This window comes from Somniosus microcephalus, chromosome 4 (genome assembly GCF_052327205.1).
Source record: "Somniosus microcephalus isolate GS21.2 chromosome 4, FLI_Smic_1.0, whole genome shotgun sequence".
Lineage (NCBI taxonomy): Eukaryota > Metazoa > Chordata > Chondrichthyes > Squaliformes > Somniosidae > Somniosus > Somniosus microcephalus.
Window position 1 is genome coordinate 270,106,414 of NC_140990.1, and position 22,277 is coordinate 270,128,690.

At 45.1% G+C, this 22,277-nt stretch overlaps 1 long non-coding RNA gene across 1 annotated transcript in view; it reads right to left on the bottom strand.

Moving 5' to 3' along the window:
- The window catches only part of LOC147120453 (uncharacterized), a 39,968-nt gene extending 18,642 nt beyond the window's left edge, over window positions 1-21,326 (bottom strand). Inside the window, exons 1-2 of the long non-coding RNA XR_015078195.1 lie at window positions 21,244-21,326; window positions 15,078-15,358 (exon numbers count right to left, since the gene is read on the bottom strand). This is a non-coding gene — a long non-coding RNA (uncharacterized LOC147120453). The remainder of the gene's footprint in view (window positions 1-15,077; window positions 15,359-21,243) is intronic.
- Window positions 21,327-22,277: the final 951 nt, after the last annotated feature.

A 22,277-nucleotide genomic window follows, 5' to 3' on the forward strand; every position in this document is an offset into this window, starting at 1 on the left:
TTAAGGAGGTGGCCCTGGAGATAGCAGATGCTCTAAGGATCATCTTCCGGAACTCCATTGACTCGGGAACAGTACCCGTGGATTGGAGGCTAGCTAATGTTACCCCAATATTTAAAAAGGGGGGTAGAGAGAAAGCAGGGAATTATAGACCAGTAAGCCTTACATCGGTTGTGGGCAAAATGCTAGAGTCCATTATTAAGGATAAAATAGCGGAGCACTTGACAAATGGGGAAAGGATCGGACAGAGTCAACATGGATTTACAAAGGGTAAATCGTGTTTGACTAATCTGCTGGAATTTTTTGAGGAGGTAACTGGTAGAATAGATGGGGGAGAGCCAGTGGATGTGGTGTACCTTGACTTCCAGAAAGCCTTCGATAAGGTTCCACACAAAAGATTATCATGCAAAATTAAGGCTCATGGGATTGGGGGCAAAGTATTAACGTGGATAGAGAACTGGCTGGCGGATAGAAAACAGAGAGTTGGAATAAACGGCTCGTTTTCGGAGTGGCAGGCAGTGACCAGCGGGGTGCCGCAAGGATCTGTCCTGGGACCCCAGCTGTTCACAATATATATAAATGATCTGGATCAGGGAATTGGATGCAATATTTCCAAATTCGCTGACGACACTAAACTAGGAGGAGGGGTGGGCTCTGATGAGGATGTCAGGAGGCTACAGTGTGATTTGGACAGGTTGGGGGAATGGGCGGATACGTGGCAGATGCACTATAATGTGGATAAATGCGAGGTTATCCACTTTGGGGGTAAAAACAGGAGGGTAGATTATTATCTAAATGGCAATAGATTGGGAGCTGGGGAAGTGCAGAGGGACCTGGGTGTTCTTGTGCACCAGTCACTGAAGGAGAGCATGCAGGTGCAACAGGCGATTAAGAAGGCAAATGGTATGTTGGCCTTCATATCAAGGGGGTTCGAGTATAGGAATAGGGATACCTTACTACAGCTGTACAAGGTGCTGGTGAGACCGCATCTGGAGTATTGTGTACAGTTTTGGTCGCCCCATCTGCGGAAGGATGTTCTTGCCATGGAAAGAGTGCAACGGCGATTCACCAGGCTGATACCTGGAATGGCGGGAATGACCTACGAAGAGAGATTAAATAGTTTGGGCTTGTACTCACTGGAGTTTAGAAGATTGAGAGGGGATCTCATCGAAACATATAAAATTATGGCAGGCCTGGACAGGCTGAATTCAGAGAGAATGTTTCCAATGGCCGGGGAGCACAGAACCAGGGGCCATAGTCTAAAAATAGCGGGCAAATCATTTAAAACAGAGATGAGGAAGAATTTCTTCACTCAAAGAGTGGTGAGCCTGTGGAATTCCCTGCCACAGAGGGCTGTGAAGGCTAATTCAATAAATATTTTCAAGAGAGAATTGGATATATTTCTGAAGGCTAAGGGGATTAAGGGTTACGGAGAAAAGGCGGGGACGGGGTACTGAACTGGTAAGATCAGCTATGATCTCAGACGAAGATCAGCCATGATCTCATTGAATGGCGGAGCAGGCTCGAAGGGCCGAATGGCCTACTCCTGTTCCTATCTCTATGTATCTATGTATCTATGTATCCTTAGATACGGGGGTGGTGCCAGAGGAATGGAGAATTGCAAATGTTACACCATTGTTCAAAAAAGGGTGTAAAGATAAACCCAGCAACTACAGGCCAGTTAGTTTGACCTCGGTAGTGGGGAAGCTTATAGAAACAGTAATCAGGGACAAAATTAGCAGTCACTTAGACAAGTGTGGGTTAATTAAGGAAAGCCAGCATGGATTTATTAAAGGCAAATCATGTTCAACTAACTTGATTGAGTTCTTTGATGAGGTAACAGAGAGGGTTGATGAGGGTAATGCAGTTGACGTAGTGCATATGGATTTCCAAAAGGCATTCGACAAAGTGCCACATAATAGGCTTGCCAGCAAGTTGAAGCCCATGGAATAAAAGGAACAATGGCAGCATGGATCTGGAATTGGTTAAGTGATAGGAAACAGAGAGTAGATGTGAATGGCTGTTTATCGGACTGGAGGGAGGTATACAGTGGTGTTCCCCAGGGGTCAGTTCTAGGACCACTGTTTTTCTTGATATATATTAATGATTTGGACGTGGGTGTGCAGGGCACAATTTCAAAATTTGCATATGACACAAAACTGGGAAGTATAGCGAACAGTGAGGAGGAGAGTGATAGACTTCATGAAGACATAGACAGGCTGGTGAAATGGGTGGACAGGTGGCAGATGAAATTTAATGCAGAAAAGTGTGCAGTAATACATTTTGGTAGAAAGAATGAGGAGAGGACATATAAACTAAATGGTACAATCCTGAAGGGGGTGCACGAACAGAGAGTCCTGGGAGTATGTGTGCACAAATCGTTGAAGGTGGCAGGGTAGGTTGAGAAAGCAGTTAAAAAGGCGTACGGGATCCTGGGCTTCATAAATAGAGGTATAGAGTACAAAAGTGTGGAGATTATGATGAACCTGTATAAAACACTGGTTAAGCACCAACTGGAGTACTGTGTCCAATTCTGGGCACCACACTTTAGGAAGGATGTGAAGGCCTTAAAGAGGGTGCAGAAAAGATTTACAAGAGTGATTCCAGGAATGAGGGTCTTCAGTTACGTTGATAGACTGGAGAAGCTGGCGTTGTTCTCCTTGGAGCAGAGAAGATTGAGAGGAGATTTGATAGACGTGTTCAAAATCAGAGTAGAGGGAAATTGTTCCCATTGGCAGAAGGGTCGAGAACCAGAGGGCACAGATTTAAGGTGATTGGCAAAAGATCCAAAGGCGACGTAAGGAAAAACTTTTTTACGCAGCAAGTGGTTAAGATCTGGAATGCACTGCCTGAAAGGGTGGTGGAGGTAGATTCTATCACGGCATTCAAAAGGGAAATGGATAAGCATCTGAAGGAAAGAAATTTGCAGGGCTACAGGGAACAGAGCGTCGGCGGGAATTCAGCGGCGGCAGCGGGGCTATAAAAGGCTCCAGAGACCAGGTAAGGCTTCAGAGTGTCGGTGGGAATTCAGCGGCGGCAGCGGGGCTATAAAAGGCTCCAGAGACCAGGTAAGGCTTACTAATCACCAAACTCGGAACTCAGAGGGAAGGAGAAGGGTAAAAAATAATCCAAGTGTGACGTCACCAGAAAGCAGGTAAGTGATTGGTTGGTGAGTATTTCTCTCTTTTTAAACTTAAACTCTGTGGTTTATAGTTTCTAAAGTGTGATATTCATCATCTAGAATCGGGGCAGAGGGTATTTAAAAATAATATTAATAAATTTAATTAATTACATAGAATGGGAGAGCAGGTGATGTGTTGCTGCTGCAATATGTGGGAGCTGGTGGACATCACTGATGCTCACGGTGATCACATTTGCAGTAAGTGCTGGCTGCTCGAGGAATTCCGGCTCCGTGTTGAAGAGCTGGAGTCCGAGCTTCAAACACTGAGACACATCAGGGAGGGGGAGAGTTACCTGGACTCTGTGTTTCAGGAGGTAGTCACACCAATTAGATTAATTAATTCAGATGTAGTCCGTGGCCAGGGACAGGATGGTGTGACTAGAAGTGAGGCAGGTACGGGATCCAGGAGGTAGTGTTGGAGGAGCCGCAGCCCTTGCTCTTGTCCAACAGGTTCGAGGCTCTTACTCCCTGTGAGGATGGCAACGGGTACTGCGGGGAGGATGAGCAACCTGGCCACAGCACCGTGGAGCGGGGGGCCATTCAAGTGGGGGGAGTTAAAAGAAATGTTGTAGTGGTAGGGGATAGTATCGTTAGGGGGATAGGGTTTTTTGCAGCCGAGAGCGAGAGTCCCGAAGGCTGTGTTGCCTGCCCGGTGCCAGGGTTAAGGACATCTCCTCTGGGCTGGAGAGAAACTTGGAGTGGGAGGGGGAGGATCCAGTTGTCGTGCTCCATGTTGGCACCAACGACATAGATAGGACAAGGAAAGAGGTTCTGCTGAGGGAGTGTGAGCAGCTAGGGGCCAAATTAAAAAGCAGAACCACAAGGGTAATAATCTCTGGATTACTACCTGAGCCATGTGCAAATTTGGCTAGGGTAAATAAAATTAGAGAGTTAAATACGTGGCTCAAAGACTGGTGTGGGAGAAATGGGTTTTGCTTCTTGGGACACTGGCATCAGTACTGGAACAGGAGAGAGCTGTTCCGTTGGGACGGACTTCACTTGGCCAGTGCTGGGACTAGAATCCTGGCGAATCGAATAACTAGGGCTGTAGAGAGGGCTTTAAACTAATTAGTCGGGGGGGGAGGTTTTAAGAGAGCAAAAAATAAAAATGACGGCGGAGAAGGCAATAGAGCAAGGTAGCAGTGGGGGAAGTAAAAACCAGAGCGTGTCAGGAAGGGACAGAATGTATAATGATAAAGGTAAAGTAGTAAAAGGGGTAAAAGCAGGAATAAATTGTCAGAAAACATATTTGAAAGTTCTTTATTTGAATGCACGCAGCATTCATAACAAAATAGACGAGTTGACGGTACAAATAACTACACATGGGTATGATCTGGTGGCCATTATGGAAACATGACTGCAAGATGATCATGACTGGGAACTAAACATACAAGGGTATTTGACAATTAGGAAGGACAGACAGGAAGGAAAGGGAGGTGGGGTTGCTATGATAATCAAGGATGGAATCACTGCAATAGTCAGAAATGATATTGGGTCAAAGGATCAGGATAGTGGAACAGTTTGGGTGGAGATAAGGAATAATAAGGGGAAAAAGTCACTAGTGGGCGTAGTCTATAGGCCTCCTAACAGTTGCAACTCTGTTGGTCGGAGTATAAATCAGGAAATAGTTGGGGCTTGTAATAAGGGAACAACTATAACCATGGGGGATTTTAACTTTCATATTGACTGGACTAATCAAATTGGGCATGGCAGCCTTGAAGAGTTCATAGTGTATTAGGGACGGGTTCCTTGAGCAGTATGTAACTGAACCAACCAGGGGGCAGGCAATCTTAGATCTGGTCCTGTGTAATGAGACAGGATTAATAAAAAATGTCCTAGTAAAGAATCCCCTTGGAATGAGTGACCATAATATGGTTGAATTCCAAATTCAGTTTGAGGGTGAGAGAGTTGGATCTCAAACCAGCGTACTAAGCTTAAATAAAGGAGACTATGAAGGTATGAGAGCAGAGTTGACTAAAGTGGACTGGGAAAACAGATTAAAGTGTAAGACGGTACAAGAGCAGTGGTCTACATTCAAGGAGATATTTCACATCTTTCAAGATAAATATATTCCACTGAGGAAAAAGGGGCATAAAAGAAAAGACAGCCATCCGTGGCTTAGTAAAGTAATAAAGGATAGTATCCGACTGAAAACAAGGGCATATAAAGTAGCCAAATCTAGTGGGAGGATAGAAGATTGGAAAGCATTTAAAAGCCAGCAAACAATAACTAAAAGATTAATTAAGAAAGGGAAGATAGATTATGAAAGTAAACTATCAAAAAATATTAAAACAGATAGCAAGAGTTTCTACAGCTATGTAAAAAGAAAAAGGATGGCTAAAGTGAACGTTGGTCCCTTAGAGGATGAGACCAGGAAACTAGTGGTGGGGAACATGGAGCTGGCAAAGACGCTGAACAAATATTTTGTATCAGTCTTTACAGTAGAGGACACTAAAAATATCCCAACACTGGACAAACAGGGGGCAATGGGGGGGGGGAGGAGCTAAACAGGATTAAAATCACTAAGGAGATGGTACTTGGTAAAATAATGGGACTTAAGGCGGATAAATCCCCCGGACCTGATGGCCCACATCCTAGGGTCTTGAGAGAAGTGGCGGTAGGGATTGTGGATGCATTGGTGATTATTTTCCAAAACTCCCTGGACTCAGGAAAGGTCCCGGCAGATTGGAAAACTGCTAATGTAACACCCTCATTTAAGAAGGGAAGTAGGCAAAAGGCTGGAAACTATCGACCAGTTAGCCTAACATCTGTGGTTGGCAAAATGTTGGAATCCATTATTAAGGAAACAGTAACAGAGCATTTGGATAAACATAATTTAATAGGACAGAGTCAGCATGGTTTTATGAAGGGGAAGTCATGTTTGACAAATTTGCTCGAATTCTTTGAGGACGTAACATACAGGGTGCATAAAGGGGAACCAGTAGATGTAGTGTATTTGGACTTCCAAAATGCATTTGACAAGGTGCCACACAAAAGATTACTGATCAAGATAAAAAATCACAGGATTGGGGGTAATATATTGGCATGGGTGGAAGATTGGCTATCTAACAGAAAACAAAGAGTTGGGATAAATGGTTCGTTCTCGGGCTGGCAATCAGTAACTAGTGGTGTTCCGCAGGGGTCAGTGCTGGGACCCCAACTCTTTACAATCTATATTAACAATTTGGAGGAAGGGACCAAGTGCAACATATCCAAGTTTGCCGACGATACAAAGATGGGAGGGAAAGCATTGAGCGAGGAGGACATAAAAAACCTGCAAAAGGACATAGACAGGCTAAGTGAGTGGGCAGAGATTTGGCAGATGGAATAAAATATTGGAAAGTGTGAGGTTATGCACTTTGGCAGAAAAAATCAAAGAGCAAGTTATTATCTAAATGGAGAGAAACTGCAAAGTGCTACAGTACAAAGGGATCTGGGGGTCCTGGTACATGAAACACAGAAGGTTAGTATGCAGGTACAGCAGGTGATCAGGAAGGCCAATGGAATCTTGGCTTTTATTGCAAGGGGGATGGAGTGTAAAAACAGGGAAGTCTTGCTGCAGTTATACAGGGTATTGGTGAGGCCACACCTGGAATACTGCGTGCAGTTTTGGTTTCCATATTTAAGAAAAGATATACTTGCTCTCGAGGCGGTTCAGAGAAGGTTCACTCGGTTGATTCCGGAGATGAGGGGGTTGACGTATGAGGAAAGGTTGAGTAGGTTGGGCCTCTACTCATTGGAGTTCAGAAGAATGAGAGGCGATCTTATCGAAACATATAAGATTGTGAGGGGGCTTGATCGGGTGGATGCGGTGAGGATGTTTCCACTGATGGGTGAGACTAGAACTAGGGGGCATAATCTTAGAATAAGGGGCTGCCCTTTCAAAACTGAGATGAGGAGAAACTTCTTCACTCAGAGGGTAGTAAATCTATGGAATTTGCTACCCCAGAGAGCTGTGGAAGCTGCAACATTAAATAAATTTAAAACGGAGATAGACAGTTTCCTAGCAGATAAGGGAATCAGGGGTTACAGGGAGAGGGCAGGGACGTGGACGTGAGTCTAGATTCGGATCAGCCATGATCCTATTGAATGGCGGAGCAGGCCCGAGGGGCCGTATGGCCTATTCCTGCTCCTACTTCTTATGTTCTTATGGAAAGGGCGGGGGAATGGGACTAGCTGAAGTGCTCTTGCAGAGAGCCAGCATGGGCTTGACGGGCCGAATGGCCTTCTTCCGTGCTGTAACCATTCTATGATTCTATGATTCCCACTCCATCAACACACTTTGAAACCAACCATGATGCAGCATCTGATGACTAATGTCTCAGCTTCCATTGCAACACAAGCAGCAATGGAAGCTCAGACTGCTTTTTTATCATGGCTGTGGATACCAGTGTTCAAAGGTGCTTCCAGAGTGACACAGCAGTTCAGCAATCTGTCCTCCAACAGATTACTAGGATTGCTGAGGCGCCGCCCTGGGGGAGTGGCATTGGCTGCATGGAGCACAAACCTGCTGTCATCGCTTAGGAAGACAGCATTGGTGTTCCCACAACTGCCACTCGGCCAGTGCCCTTGCTGTTGCCTGTCAGCCAGTCAGCCCAGACTGTTGTCGCCCATGCTGAGATGGTGCAGTCTGAAGCCGGACCTTCAAGGCCCAGGGCTGCTCGAGGGCATCCTCCAATGCCAACTATAGCCTCCTCCACTGAAAGTCAGCAGTCTTCCAACAGCCATGCTGCAGCCACTGAGATAGCACATCATAGGAGCACTAGGACAGGCAAAGGCACTAAGAGAGTTTACAAGGATGATTAGTTTCATTTTGTATGCAATATGGCATGGTTTCATTCAGAAATTTGGATTGGAATGTGTATTTTATGTTTTATATTGGGGTTGAGGTTACTGGCATCGCACTTGATTTAGTTCTTCATGTACAGCCCGGGCAGAAATGTGTTGTCTAAGTTGCAGCCTTCCTTCCTCTTCCTCCTCTTCTGCCTCCTCCTTGACCTCGTCCTCCTGCTTCTCAACTTCTCGCCTGATAGCTGGCGGCAAGGCTGCTCCCTCATGATGGCAAGGTTGTGCATGCAGCATACCACCACAAATCCTGAGACCTGCTTGGCCTTGTACTGCAGAGCTCCTCCAGAGCAGTCCAGGCAGCGGAATTGTTGCTTCAGGATGCCAATGATCAGATTTCTTATGGCAGCATGGCTCTCATTGTATGTGAACTGGAGTTATGAGCCATGTCGTCTGTGAGTAGCCCTTGTTGCACACTAGCCACCCTTCGGTTGGTGGAGCCCAGCACGTGAGTGCAAAAGACAAGGCTGAAGTGTTTGCAACCATCTTCAGCGAGACGTGTGAAGTGGATGATCCATATCGGCCTCCTCCTGAAATCCCCAACATCACAGAAGCCAGTCTTAAGCCAATTCGATTCACTCCACGTGATATCAAGATATGGCTGAGCGCACTGGATATAGCAAATGCTATGGGCCCCCAGCTATCGTGCTGAAGACTTGTGCTCCAGAACTAGCCTCGCCTCTAGCCAAGCTGTTCCAGTACAGCTACAACACTGGCATCTATCCGACAATGAGGTTGTATGTCCGGAAACCTCGATCTACCGGCAGAAATCAGGAGCCGTTCTGTAGGTTGTTTTTCTTCTCGTGGCTTTTTTTTCCAACAGTCAGGCTTTGGAAAGTCTCTCTGAAGCTGTTGCTAAGCTACAGAGACGCTGCCAAGGTACGGGCCGACTGTTTGAAGCTGTTGCTCAACATTAACTTTGTATGCCCGGGAGTTTTGATAGATCGGCAACAGCTCGGTCCTGTCGGTGCTGGATATAACAAAGTTTCCTGAAGTTGGCCTCAACTGCCTTCTGTGGTAGAGAATTCCACAGGTTCACCACTCTCTGGGTGAAGAAATTCCTCCTCATCTCAGTCCTAAATGGCTTACCCCTTATCCTTAGACTGCGACCCCTGGTTCTGGACTCCCCCTGCCATCAGGAACATCCTTCCTGCATCTAGTCTGTCTAGTCCTGTTAGAATTTTATAAGTTTCAATGAGATCCCCTCTCATTCTTCTAAACTCTAGCGAATATAAGCCTAATCGGCTCAATCTCTCTTCATACGTCATTCCTGCCATCTCAGGTATCAGTCTGGTGAATCTTCGCTGCACTCCCTCCATGGCAAGAACATCCTTCCTCAGATAAGGCGACCAAAACTGCACACAATACTCAAGGTGTGGTCTCACCAAGGCCCTGTACAACTGCAGCAAGACATCCTTGCTCCTGTACTCGAATCCTCTCGCTATGAAGGCCAACATACCATTTGCCTTCTTAACCGCCTGCTGCACCTGCATGCTTACCTTCAACGACTGGTGCACAAGGACAGCCAGGTCTCATTGCACTTCCCCTTCTCCCAATCTATTGCCGTTCAGATAATAATCTGTCTTCCTGTTTTTGCCACCAAAGTGGATAACCTCGCATTTATCCACATTATACTGCATCTGCCCAATCACCCAACCTGTCCAAATCATACTGGAGTTTATCTGCAGCCTCCTCACAGCACACACGCCCACCCAGCTTTGTGTCATCTGCAAACTTGGAGATATTACATCTAGTTTCCTCGTCTAGATCATTAATATATATTGTGAATAACTCGGGTCCTAGCACCGATCCCTGCGGTACCCCACTAGTCACTGCCTGCCACACGGAAAAAGACCCGTTTATTCCAACTCTTTGCTTCCTGTCTGCCAACCAGTTCTCTATCCAAGTCAGTGCCTTACCCCCAATCCCATGTGCTTTAACTTTGCACGCCAATCTCTTATGCGGGACCTTATCAAAAGCCTTCTGAAAGTCCAAATACACATCCACTGGTTCTCCTTTATCTATTCTACCAGTTACATCCTCAAAAAATTCCAGTAGATTAGTCAAGCATGATTTACCTTTTGTAAATCCATGTTGACTTTGTCACTGTTTTCCAAGTGCTCTTCTATTACATCTTTACAATGGACTCTAGCATTTTCCCCACTACCGATATCAGGCTTACCGGTCTATACTTCCCCGTTTTCTCTCTACCACCTTTTTTAAATAGTGGGGTTACATTAGCTACCCTCCAATCCATGGGAACTATTCCAGAGTCTATAGTCTTGATTGGCACCCCATCCACCATCTTAAACATTCACTCCCTTCACTACCAGCGTACCGTGGCTGCAGTGTGTACCATCTACAAGATGCACAGCAGCAACTCGCCAAGGCTTCTTCTGCAGCACCTCCCAAACCCGTGACCTCTACCACCTAGAAGGACAAGGGCAGCAGGTGCATGGGAGCACCACCACCTCCACGTTCCCCTCCAAGTCACACACTGACTGGAACTATATCGCAGTTCCTTCATCGGCGCTGGGTCAAAATCCTGGCACTCCCTCCCTAACAGTACTGTGGGAGTACATTCATCACATGGACTGCAGCAGTTCAAGAAAGCGGCTCACCACCAACTTCTCAAGGGCAATTAGCAATTAGGGATGGACAATAAATGCTGGCCTTGCCAGCGATGCCCACATCCAATGAACGAATAAAAAAAAAAGTGGACTGCCGCAGAATGACTGTATCATGACTGCTGCCAGGACTGGGCATTGACCTCCATAGTGCACTGCCTATAGTCACACACCAGCTGCACCTTTCGGTTCAGGTACATGGCAGCGTTCACATGAGGCGCTCAGAAAGCAATGTGCGTTCAGTCAATGGCGACCTGCACCTCAGGGAAGCCTGCAATCCTAGCGAAGCCGCGTGCTTGCTCCGCCTGCTTCTCTCTGGCAACAGGGAATGAAGTCATCTCTCTTTGCATAGAGACTTCCCTTACTGCAAACTGTGAGTTGTGGCTAATATCTCTAGCACCAACCTGGAAGGAGCCAGATGCATAAAAGTTCATAGCCACAGTATCTTTCACCACCGCTGGCAATGCAATCCTTGCCCTGCTGAGGCTGCAGGTGTGGCTGCAGGATTTGGCAGATTTCAGTGATGACCTCCTTAGTGAACTGTAGACATCTCAAACATTCAGGTAGGAGAATTGCTCCCTAAAAACCCTTGGCAGATATGGCCTCCTGCTGAGAGCCCTTCTCCCCCTCCTCACTCTTCTAGCAGCTTGTCCTGCTCTGCATGGCCTCTGCTCATTCTGCCAGTCAAGCTCGATTCCAAGAAAAGGCCTACTAATGCATCCACATCTGGGAGCAACTGATTTATGCAGAAGCCTTGAAGTCAGCAAAATGTACTTCAGCACTTGCACGCCACTCCCTGTCATTTTTGAAACTTAAACAACTATGGAAAACACCAAAAACATGTAGAATTGTAACAGCCAGAAAAAATAAACCAGCAACTAACCAGTAAGTAGCTGATGATCCCTTTAAATAGCACTGGTGCGGTGCCTTCATGCTGCTTCACATCGTGTTCAGCTGCGCAAGGTTAAGAGATAAGCTGGAGCGTGGAACACCAAAATGGCAGCGCTAGCATCAAATCTGCATGAAGTCATGATCTGCCTGCTCTACGTACTTCCGACGGACGTTAAGTGCGCACACGCTAACCGCTTTACCAATATGTGTCTGGTGCACTTTGCATCAGAAGTATGCGAGCGTGCTGCGGACGCCATTTTGGAAACATACGGGGGACACATAGCACCAAAACAATGGGCGCTACCAAGGCAATTTCACCCCTGATAGCTTTCATTTACATTATAATAGAAAATTAGAATGTACCAAAAAGAAATAATCTCATTTCAAATTTTGCAACTATAGCCAAGGTGCTAAATGTCTAATTCTATCTGCTAAACATACAACATCATCATCAACAACTTGCATCTATATAAAGGGGTGATTTTCGGCAGCACATTCAGGCACTAACGATCCTCTGAGGAGGCCAAGATGGGGTGTTGAGCTGAAACGTCGGTTTAGCCTGCGTTTAGTGCAAGACACCATCTAGGTAAAGGAGTTGAAGACTGTGCTAGGAATGGCTGAGTGCCATTTAAAATGCCTGCTAGCACACATTAAAACGGCTACATGCCATTTTGGTGGCTAGCGATTGTGCTAACGCCCTCTTTGGGAGTAAACACAGCGTTGATGTTGATTGGAAGCACTACTTAAAGGGATACTCACCTTTTCATGTTCACTTGCTGCTGGAGCTGTGAAGAGGGCCTCTGAAACACATTGGGAGATTTTCTGGGACACTTTCTCAATATTTCACCAAAAAGCTTAACATTGATTCCAGAAATTCTCTGAGGGCTTCACCTAAAAAGAGTGTGCTGTGCTACTCCACCTTAATAGATACCTTATAGGAGTCACCAGGAGAAAGGGAGTGCTCAGTCATGGGCATCTTGCTAGGGTTCCCCCTTGGGCTGGACGAGGAATGGGAGGAGGACATGAGGCCGGGCAGAGCAGCATCAACTGCTGCAGGTGAGAGGGACAGGAGGGCGAGGTGGCATCCTTCCCACCTGCAGTACAGGACATCCCTCCTCCTCTGGACCTCCAGTGTCATGTCCGAGAACCTGTGTGCCCTCCCACTCAGTCCCTGAGCCATCCTGCAATGTTGCGTTGTGTGCCAGCCAGAGAACTGCACAACTTCAGTGGAAGTGGGCAAGCAAAAATTGTATCTAATCAGCACTGGAATGCTAAACCTGCAGGTGTTTGGTTTGGCATCTCCAGGCAAATTCAAATTATGGTAATCAGCAATTCGGACCAAAACGGTGTGCTAAATCCAGACTTTCAAACAGGCGTATGTTATTAGCATGGCATCCATTTAGCGTCTGTTTTCACCCTTTAGCCAAAATAACCCCCAGTGCCTTTAACATAGAAAAAGTCTCCCACGGCACTTCATAGAACGGTAATCAGACAAAAATCGACACTGAGCCAAATAACAAGATATTAGAAGGGGTAACTAAAAGCTTGGTCAGAGATTGGCTTTAATGAGGATCTTGTTGGTGGAGAGACATGAAGAGGCAAATAGGTTTAGGGAAGGAATTCCAGAAGCCTAAAACGCCTGGAAGCACGGCCGCTAATGGTGGAGAGAAGAGAGTGCAAAGGAATGCAGAGTTCTCTGATGGTTGTAGGTGTAGCAGTCGGCACAGACTCCATGGATTTTTAACCCCTATTAAAAACTGGACAGGCTCCTTGGGGGGGGGAAGCAGTGAAAAATCACTCAAGCTGGAGATGACTCATTCGTATGGAAACGAACTGTCCTTGGGAACAATGGCCCGAGAGGCCCACTCCCAAGTCTTGATTAACAAAGCTGACGACTCATTGTTCTAGTCAAGATGAACTCGTTAAGTTAATCGGCTGGAAGATCAAAATGAGATCAAAAACCATTCAAACCTGGAAGGAAACTTGAAAACCATTCCCTGAGGCTATGAGTCCATTAAAACCACAGACAACGGTCTGTGTATTGGAGGGATATATTAGAGAGCAGTTTGGATAGCTCTCTCTCCCCCTCCTGCCCTCCACACAATGGAACGTCAAGAGGAGCAGAGCCTTGCTCTTCCAACCGAGACGGACTTCGACTAAGGCTGGGACTCGCATGTCGCAAGGCCGGTACGGAACCAGGTAGCCGAGACGTACAGGAGGAAGCTGCAAGCAAGATCAAAAGGGGCAATCTAGGTGAGCATTGCCAAGCCTACACACCCACAAGATCACTTAGCTGTGTGAGGGGGTGCCTGTATGTTCCTACCAAACCAGAGGGGGTTAAGCGTTGGAAGGGTCCTGTGATAGTTTAGTTCACGGGAGGGTGTTTTTAGGCCATGGTAAGTCAGCATGGCAGGGGCTTGTTGGACAAGTCAGGGTTGTACTGTTTTAAACTGTACTGTTGTGTTCACACCGCTCGTACTGTATGTGGAGTGGTTTTTGTCAACCTTAATAAACATTGTACGGGTGAGCCCAAAAACGCTGTCCATGTTCAAATCTGTCCTCAGTAATCCCTATCGTCCAGAACTTGTAGTAAGGGGGTTTGCGTGCTCGCTACGGGCGGAGCAAAATCACTTAGAATAATTGGCGATTGCGGCAGGGGCCATAGGAAATTGGCCACTGCAAAAACCGGTTACATAGGTCTAGAGAAAGTTACAAGGGATAAGGCCATTGCGAGATTGGAACATAAGGATGAGAATTTTTAATTTGAGGCTGTGTAGGTCCGCAAGCACAGGGATGATGGATGAACGCGACTTGATGTGGTTTAGGATACTGGCAGCAGCATTTTGGGCACCTTTCATGTCAGCAGTCTCCAGAAATACTGCTTTTTAAAAATGTATTTGTTGGCAAGGCCGGCATTTATTGCCCTTGAGAAGGTGGTGGTGAGCCGCTGCCTTAAACTGCTGCAGGTAATCCCACAGTGCTGACTTTGTCGTAGTAGTTTGGTACAACTGAGTGGCGTGCGAGGCCATTTCAGAGGGCAGTTAAGAGTCAACCACATTGGCCAGAGTGGGTAAGGACAGCAGATTTCCTTCCCTAAAGGGTATTAGTGAACCAGTTGGGTTTTTACAACAATCTGGTAGTTTCAAGGTCACCATTACTGATACTAGCTTTTTAATTCCAGATTTATTTAATTAACAGCTGCCATGGTGGATTTGAACTCACTCCGGATGATTAGTCCAGTAACATAACCAGTATGCTACTGTGTCTCGTGACTGATACCTGAATGTAATTTTGAATTCTTAGCGTTTCAGTTTTTGAGGCAGTTAGAGAGAGTCAGTAAAATACATCAACTGAAAATAATCTATTTTTCAGAGCCTAACTGTGAGCTTGCAAATATTAAATTATTGACAGCAAAAAACACAAAGAAATTTTTACATTTTCATTAAATCTAGATTTTCACACTTTGTTTTTGAGAATGGCTTCATGTGAATATTTACATTAACAAGTTTGTACATCACTGTGGACTTTGTACTTACATCTCCAGCTCTCGTGGGATACTAATGACTCCCAAGATTTGACAGGCAAGTGGACGGATTATACTTGGATCTAAGCCGGAAAGCTTTACATATAAAGTCCTTTGGCTCCTCATGACCATTACAGCGGCTTGACATGGTGGTTTTTCTGCAGTGAATGGCCTCAGCGCCATAACCATGAACAAAGGAAGGCTAGCACGCATTTGCAAAATAAGTTCCCATGATGGTGTATCGATATATTGAACTTGGTCAATGACTAGCAGAACTGTATCATTCGCAACATTCTGTAGGGACCAATCACAGAAAACAGATCAGACAATTAGTGATAAAACTGGATATTATCTTTAGCTAATCTATATACAATAAAAAAAACAAGTTGTACAGACATTAACTTTATTTAAAAGAAAGAAGAAATTTATTTGAGACTTTATTGATGTTCTATCAGAATAGCATAATCTGACTTCAAAGTTGTACATCCTCAAGTATCTTCTAGGGCTTTGCCAGTCTGTATGATTCAATACCACAAAAGTGTTTACCCACTGAGCATTAATGCACCTATTATAAATTGTGTTTAAAATTGTATTGCATGTATACTATTCCTATAGAATTATCGGGAAATGTGTCACCAGTGAACCATTTTTGAAACTTAGTTGAATCCTTTACATAAATATCTTGGGAACACCATCACTGCCAAGTTCCTCTGCAAGTCACACACCATCCTGACTTACACATATATCGCCATTCCTTCATTGTCACTGGGTCAAAATCCTGGAAGTCCCTACCCAGCAGCATTGTGACAGCACCTTCACTACACGGAGTGCAGCGGTTCAAGAAGAAGGCCACCACCTTCTCAAAGGTAACCAAGGATTGCCAATAAATGCTGGCCCTGCCAGCGATGCCCACATCCTGAGAATGAATATATCAAGAAACAATCTTTCTTTTTATTCGTTTATGGGATGTAGGCGTCGCTGGCAAGGCCAGCATTTATTGCCCATCCCTAATTGCCCTTGAGAAGGTGGTGGTGAGCCGCATTCTTGAACTGCTGCAGTCCGTGTGGTGGAGGTACTCCCACAGTGCTGTTAGATAGGGAGTTCCAGGATTTTGACCCAGCGACGATGAAGGATTGGCGATATACTTCCAAGTCAGGATGGTGTGTGATTTGGAGGGGAACTTGGAGGTGGTGGTGTTCCCATGCGCTTGCTGCCCTTGCCTTTCTAGGTGGAAGAGGTCGCGGGTTTGGGAGGTGCTGCCAAAGAAGCCTTGGGGAGTTGCTGCAGTGCATCTTGTCGATGGTACACACTGCAGCCACGGTACGCCGGTGGTGGAGGGAGTGAATGTTTAAGGTACACTTTATCATGTCAAGAGTACATTACAGTAAAGATTTCAGACAATCCCATCCAGTTAAGCTACTTAGTAAATCTTTAATTATTAATCACACTGCACCAGTTATTATGTTACATAACATGCAAGCCAATAATTCAGTGTGGATTTATTTTTAATGAATATTCATGAAATTTATTTTGAGCACATAAAAGTTATTAATTTAATAGAGATCAACTGTAGCAGCAAATTATTGCAGGAAAGCAAGTTGCCAATTAATTTATTACTACCTATGGAGATTTATATTTATTGCAGTGTAATTTGTTAACAACAGTATGATGCAGATTTGTTTTATGCTTACGTTGTATTACACCGACATCACTTTAACCATTACAAATTTTCAGATGAATCTTATTTTAAGCATTGTTGGTGAGTATTTCTCTCTTTCTTCCAAACTTAAATTTTGTGGTTTATAATTTCTATGGTCTCTGTTGTGTAGCGGGGACTGCTGGTAAAAAAGGGCCCTTGAGTATATCATTTAATTATAGTGTAATTGGTGGAATTGATTTGATTTAATTTAATTTCAATTAATTAAAGGGTAAGTCATGGCAGTACAGCTCGGCGCCGTGGTATGCTCCTCCTGCACTATGTGGGAAATCAGGGACACTTCCTGTGTCCCTGATGACCATGTGTGTGGGAAGTGTATCCAGCTGCAGCTACTGGCAGACCGCATTGCGGCGCTGGAGCTGCGAATGGATACATACTGGAGCATTCACAATGCTGAGGACACCGTGGATAGCACGTTTAATTAGTTGGTCACACCACAGGTAAAGGCTGCACAGGCAGGAAGGGAATGGGTGACCGCCAGGCAGAGTAGTAGCGCAGGCAGGTAGTGCAGGGGTCCCCTGTGGCCACACCCCTCTCAAACAGATATACCGCTTTGGATATTGTTGGGGAAGATGGCTTATCGGGGGAAGGCAGCAGCAGCCAACTTCCTGGCACCATGGGTGGTTCTGCTGCACAGGACGGGATGAAAAAGAGGGGTAGAGCTATAGTAATAGGGGATTCTATTGTATGGGGAATAGATAGGCATTTCTGCGGCCACAAACGAGACTCCAGGATGGTGTGTTGCCTCCCTGGTGCAAGGGTCAAGGAGGTCTCAGAGCGGCTGCAGAGCATTTTGGAAGGGGAGGGTGAACAGGCAGTTGTCGTGGTGCATATAGGTACCAACGATATAGGTAAAAAATGGGATGAGGTCCTAAAAGCTGAATATAGGGAGTTAGGAGGTAAATTTAAAAATAGGACCTCAAAGGTAGTAATCTCAGGATTGCTACCAGTGCCACGTGCTAGTCAGAGTAGAAATAGAAGGATATTTCAGATGAATACATGGCTAGAGGAATGGTGCAAGGGGGAGGGGTTGAAATTCCTGGGACAATGGAACCAGTTCTGGGGGAGGTGGGATCAGTACAAACTGGACGGTTTGCACCTGGGCAGGACCAGGACCGATGTCCTAGGGGGAGTATTTGCTACTGCTCTGGGGGAGGGTTTAAACTAAAATGGCAGGGGGTTGGGAACCTGTGCAGAGAGACAGAGGAAAGGGAAACAAGGATAGAAGCAAAAGACAGGAAGGAGAAAAGCAAAAGTGGCAGTCAGAGAAATCAAGGGTTTAAATCAAACATGGCCACAGTAAATAATAATACTAAAAGGTCTAAGAGTGTTAAAAAAACAAGACTGAAGGTTCTGTGTCTTAATGCGAGGAGCATTCGTAATAAGGTGGATGAATTAGCTGCGCAAATAGAGGTAAACGGATATGATATGATTGGGATTACGGAAACATGGCTCCAGGGTAACAAAGGCTGGGAACTCAACATCCAGGGGTATTCAATATTCAGGAAAGACAGGCAAAAAGGAAAAGGAGGTGGGGTAGCATTGCTGGTTAAAGAGGAGATTAACACAATTGTAAGGAAGGATATTAGCTCTGATGATGTGGAATCTGTATGGGTAGAACTGAGAAATACCAAGGGGCAGAAAACGTTAGTGGGAGTAATGCGGAGGTTGGGGATGGCATTAAACGGGAAATTAGAGACGCGTGCAATAAGGGCACAGCAGTCATCATGGGTGACTTTAATCTACATATAGATTGGGCTAACCAAATTAGTAACAATACTGTGGAGGAGGAATTCCTGGAGAGTATACAGAATGGTTTCCTGGACCAATATGTCGAGGAACCAACTAGAGATCAGGCCATCTTAGACTGGGTATTATGTAATGAGGATAAATTAGCAATCTTGTTGTGATCATAATATGATAGAATTCTTCATTAAGATGGAGAGTGAAGTAGTTGACTCAGAGACTAGGGTCCTGAATTTAAATAAAGGAAACTACGATGGTCTGAGGCGCGAGTTGGGTAGGATTGATTGGGGAATGTTACTCAAAGGGTTGATGGTGGATAGGCAATGGCAAACATTCAGAGATTGCATGGATGAACTACAGAATTTGTTCATCCCTTTTTGGCATAAAAATAAAACAAAAAAGGCGACTCAACCGTGGCTAACAAGGGAATTTAGGGATAGCATAAGATCCAAGGAGAGGACATATAAATTGGCCAGAAAAAGCAGTAAACCTGAGGACTGGGAGCAGTTTAGGGGTCAGCAAAGGAGGACAAAGGGGTTAATTAAGAGGGGGAAAATAGAGTATGAGAGTAAGCTTTCAGGGAACATAAAAACTGACTGTAAAAGCTTTTATAGATATGTGAAGAGAAAAAGATTGGTGAAGTCAAGCATAGGTCCCTTGCAGTCAGAATCAGGGGAATTTATAATGGGGAACAAAGAAATGGCAGACCAATTAAATACATACTTTGGTTCTGTCTTCACAAAGGAGGACAGAAATAACCTCCCAGAGATGTCGGGGAACATAGGGTTTAATGAGAGGGAGGAACTGAATGAAATCAGTATTTGTAGGGAAATGGTGTTAGGGAAATTGATGGGATTGAAGGCTGATAAATCCCCAGGGCCTGATAATCTACATCCTAGGGTACTTAAGGAAGTGGCCCTAGAAATAGTAGATGCATTGCTGGTCATCTTCCAAAATTCTATAGACTCTGGAACAGTTCCCATTGATTGGAGGGTAGCTAATGTTACCCCACTGTTCAAAAAAGGTGGTAGAGAGAAAACGGGGTATTATAGACCGGTAAGCCTGACATCGGTAGTGGCGAAAATGCTAGAGTCCATTATAAAAGATGTAACAGCAGAGCACTTGGAAAACAGTGACAGGATCGGACAAAGTCAACATGGATTTACAAAAGGTAAATCGTGCTTGACTAATCTACTGGAATTTTTTGAAGATGTAACTGGTAGAATAGATAAGGGAGAACCAGTGGATGTGGTGTATTTGGACTTTCAGAAGGCTTTCGATAAGGTCCCGCATAAGAGATTAGCGTATAAAGTTAAGGTACATGGGATTGGGGGCAAGGTACTGACTTGGATAGAGAACTGGTTGGCAGACAGGAAGCAAAGAGTTGGAATAAACGGGTCTTTTTCCGAGTGGCAGGCAGTGACTAGTGGGGTACCGCAGGGATCGGTCCTAGGACCCCAGCTATTCACAATATATATTAATGATGTAGATGAAGGAACTAGATGTAATATCTCCAAGTTTGCAGACGACACAAAGCTGGGTGGGCGTGTGTGAGGAGGATGCCGAGAAACTCCAGTATGATTTGGACAGGTTGGGTGATTGGGCAGATGCATGGCAAATGCAGTATAGTGTGGATAAATGCGAGCTTATCCACTTCGGTGGCAAAATCAGGAAGGCAGATTATTATCTGAACGGCAATAGATTGGGAGAAGGGGAAGTGCAACGAGACCTGGGTGTCCTTGTGCACCAGTCACTGAAGGTAGCCATGCAGGTGCAGCAGACGGTTAAGAAGGCAAATGGTATGTAGCGAGAGGATTTGAGTACAGGAGCAAGGATGTCTTGCTGCAGTTGTACAGGGCCTTGGTGAGACCACACCTTGAGTATTGTGTGCAGTTTTGGTCGCCTTATCTGAGGAAGGATATTCTTGCCATGGAGGGAGTGCAGCGAAGATTCACCAGACTGATACCTGGGATGGCAGGAATGACGTATAAGGAGAGAGTGGGTCGATTGGGCTTATACTCGCCGGAGTTTAGAAGAATGAGAGGGGATGTCATTGAAACTTATAAAATTCTAACAGGACTAGACAGACTAGATGCAGGAAGGATGTTCCTGATGGCGGGGGAGTCCAGAACCAGGGGCCACAGTCTAAAGATAAGGGGTAAGCCATTTAGGACTGAGATGAGGATGAATTTCTTCACCCAGAGAGTGGTGAACCTGTGGAATTCTCTACCACAGAAGGCAGTTGAGGCCAATTCATTAAATATGTTCAAGAAGGAGTTAGATGTATTTCTTAAGGCTAAAGGGATCAAGGGATATGGGGAGAAGGCAGTGACAGGGTACTGAGTTTGGATGATCAGCCATGATCTCATTGAATGGTGGAGCAGGCTCGAGGGGCCGAATAGCTTACTCCTGCTCCTATCTTCTATGCTGCTATGTTTCTATTCCTTTCTAAATCCGTTGATTAACTATCTAAAATATTCAATATGTAAAGAAACAGAATGGGACCTGATTCTAACCATGGCGTGATAGCAGCAATATTTACACCAAAAAGAAAATCTATTCCCCCCACAGTTACACAGGTAAGGATTGAAATGCACAGTGAACTGAGGTAATTACTGTACACATTTATTTGGTACCTGGCTTGAGATGCATTGGCTATTTTGATTTACACTCTGATTAGAATTGTGCCCCAGAAATCTAACCAAACTACTGTTACCTGCTTGATTATTGCGATCACATAATTTCTAAATGCCCTGTGCTTGGTCCTACTGTCCATGAGAGAGACTTTTTCTGAAATTGCAAACTGAAACAAAATTAATATATTGAGCATGTTGTTAAAAATTCCCAATTTTCTTCCATCCTCTCCAGCAGGCACTTGTTTCTTGCCGGGGTACAATTCCAAAGACGTTAGTTGCCCACTGGTACCTTGCCCAAGGTACCATTCTTTATGTGTGAACCTAGAAACTGAATGCAGTTCGGCTACTTAACTGTGGAAGGCAACACACTTACATTGATCTTGATCTTGTCTACGCAGATGTGGTAACGTAGTGGCTATGTAAGTTTTTTTTAATCATTGATGGGATGTGGGTGTCGCTGGCTAGGACTGCATTTAGTGCCCATCCCTAATTGCCCTTGAGAAGATGGTGGTGAGCCGCCTTCTTGAACCGCTGCAGTCCATATGGTGTAGGTATACCCACAATGCTGTTAGGAAGGGAGTTCCAGGATTTTGGCCCAGCGACAGTGAAGGAACGGCGATACAGGTCCAAGTCAGGATGGTGTGTGGCTTGGAGGGGAACTTGTAGGTGGTGATGTTCCCATGCGTCTGCTGCCTTAGTAATTCAGAGGCCTGGACTAATAATTCAGAATAAGTCAGTACACATCTCACAAGTTTGAGAATTTGAATTCAGTTTAAAAAAATTTGGAAATAAAAAGCTTGTATCAGTAAAAATGACCGTGAAGCTGTCAGATTGTAATAAAAACCCAACTGGTTCACTGATGTCTTTTATGGAAAGAGACCTGCCGTCCTTACCCAGTCTGGTCTAAAAGGGACTCCAGTCCCACATCAAAGTGGTTGACTGTTAACTGCCCTCTGAATGTGTCTAGCAAGCTACTCAGTTGTATAAACCATGACACAGAATAACAAGAATAAAACCAGATTGACAGTCAGCTGTGACCTAGGCATCGAATTAGGACACGACGAAGTCACACCTAGCCGAGTTGACCCTGTAAAGATCCAAGTAAAAGCCCAAC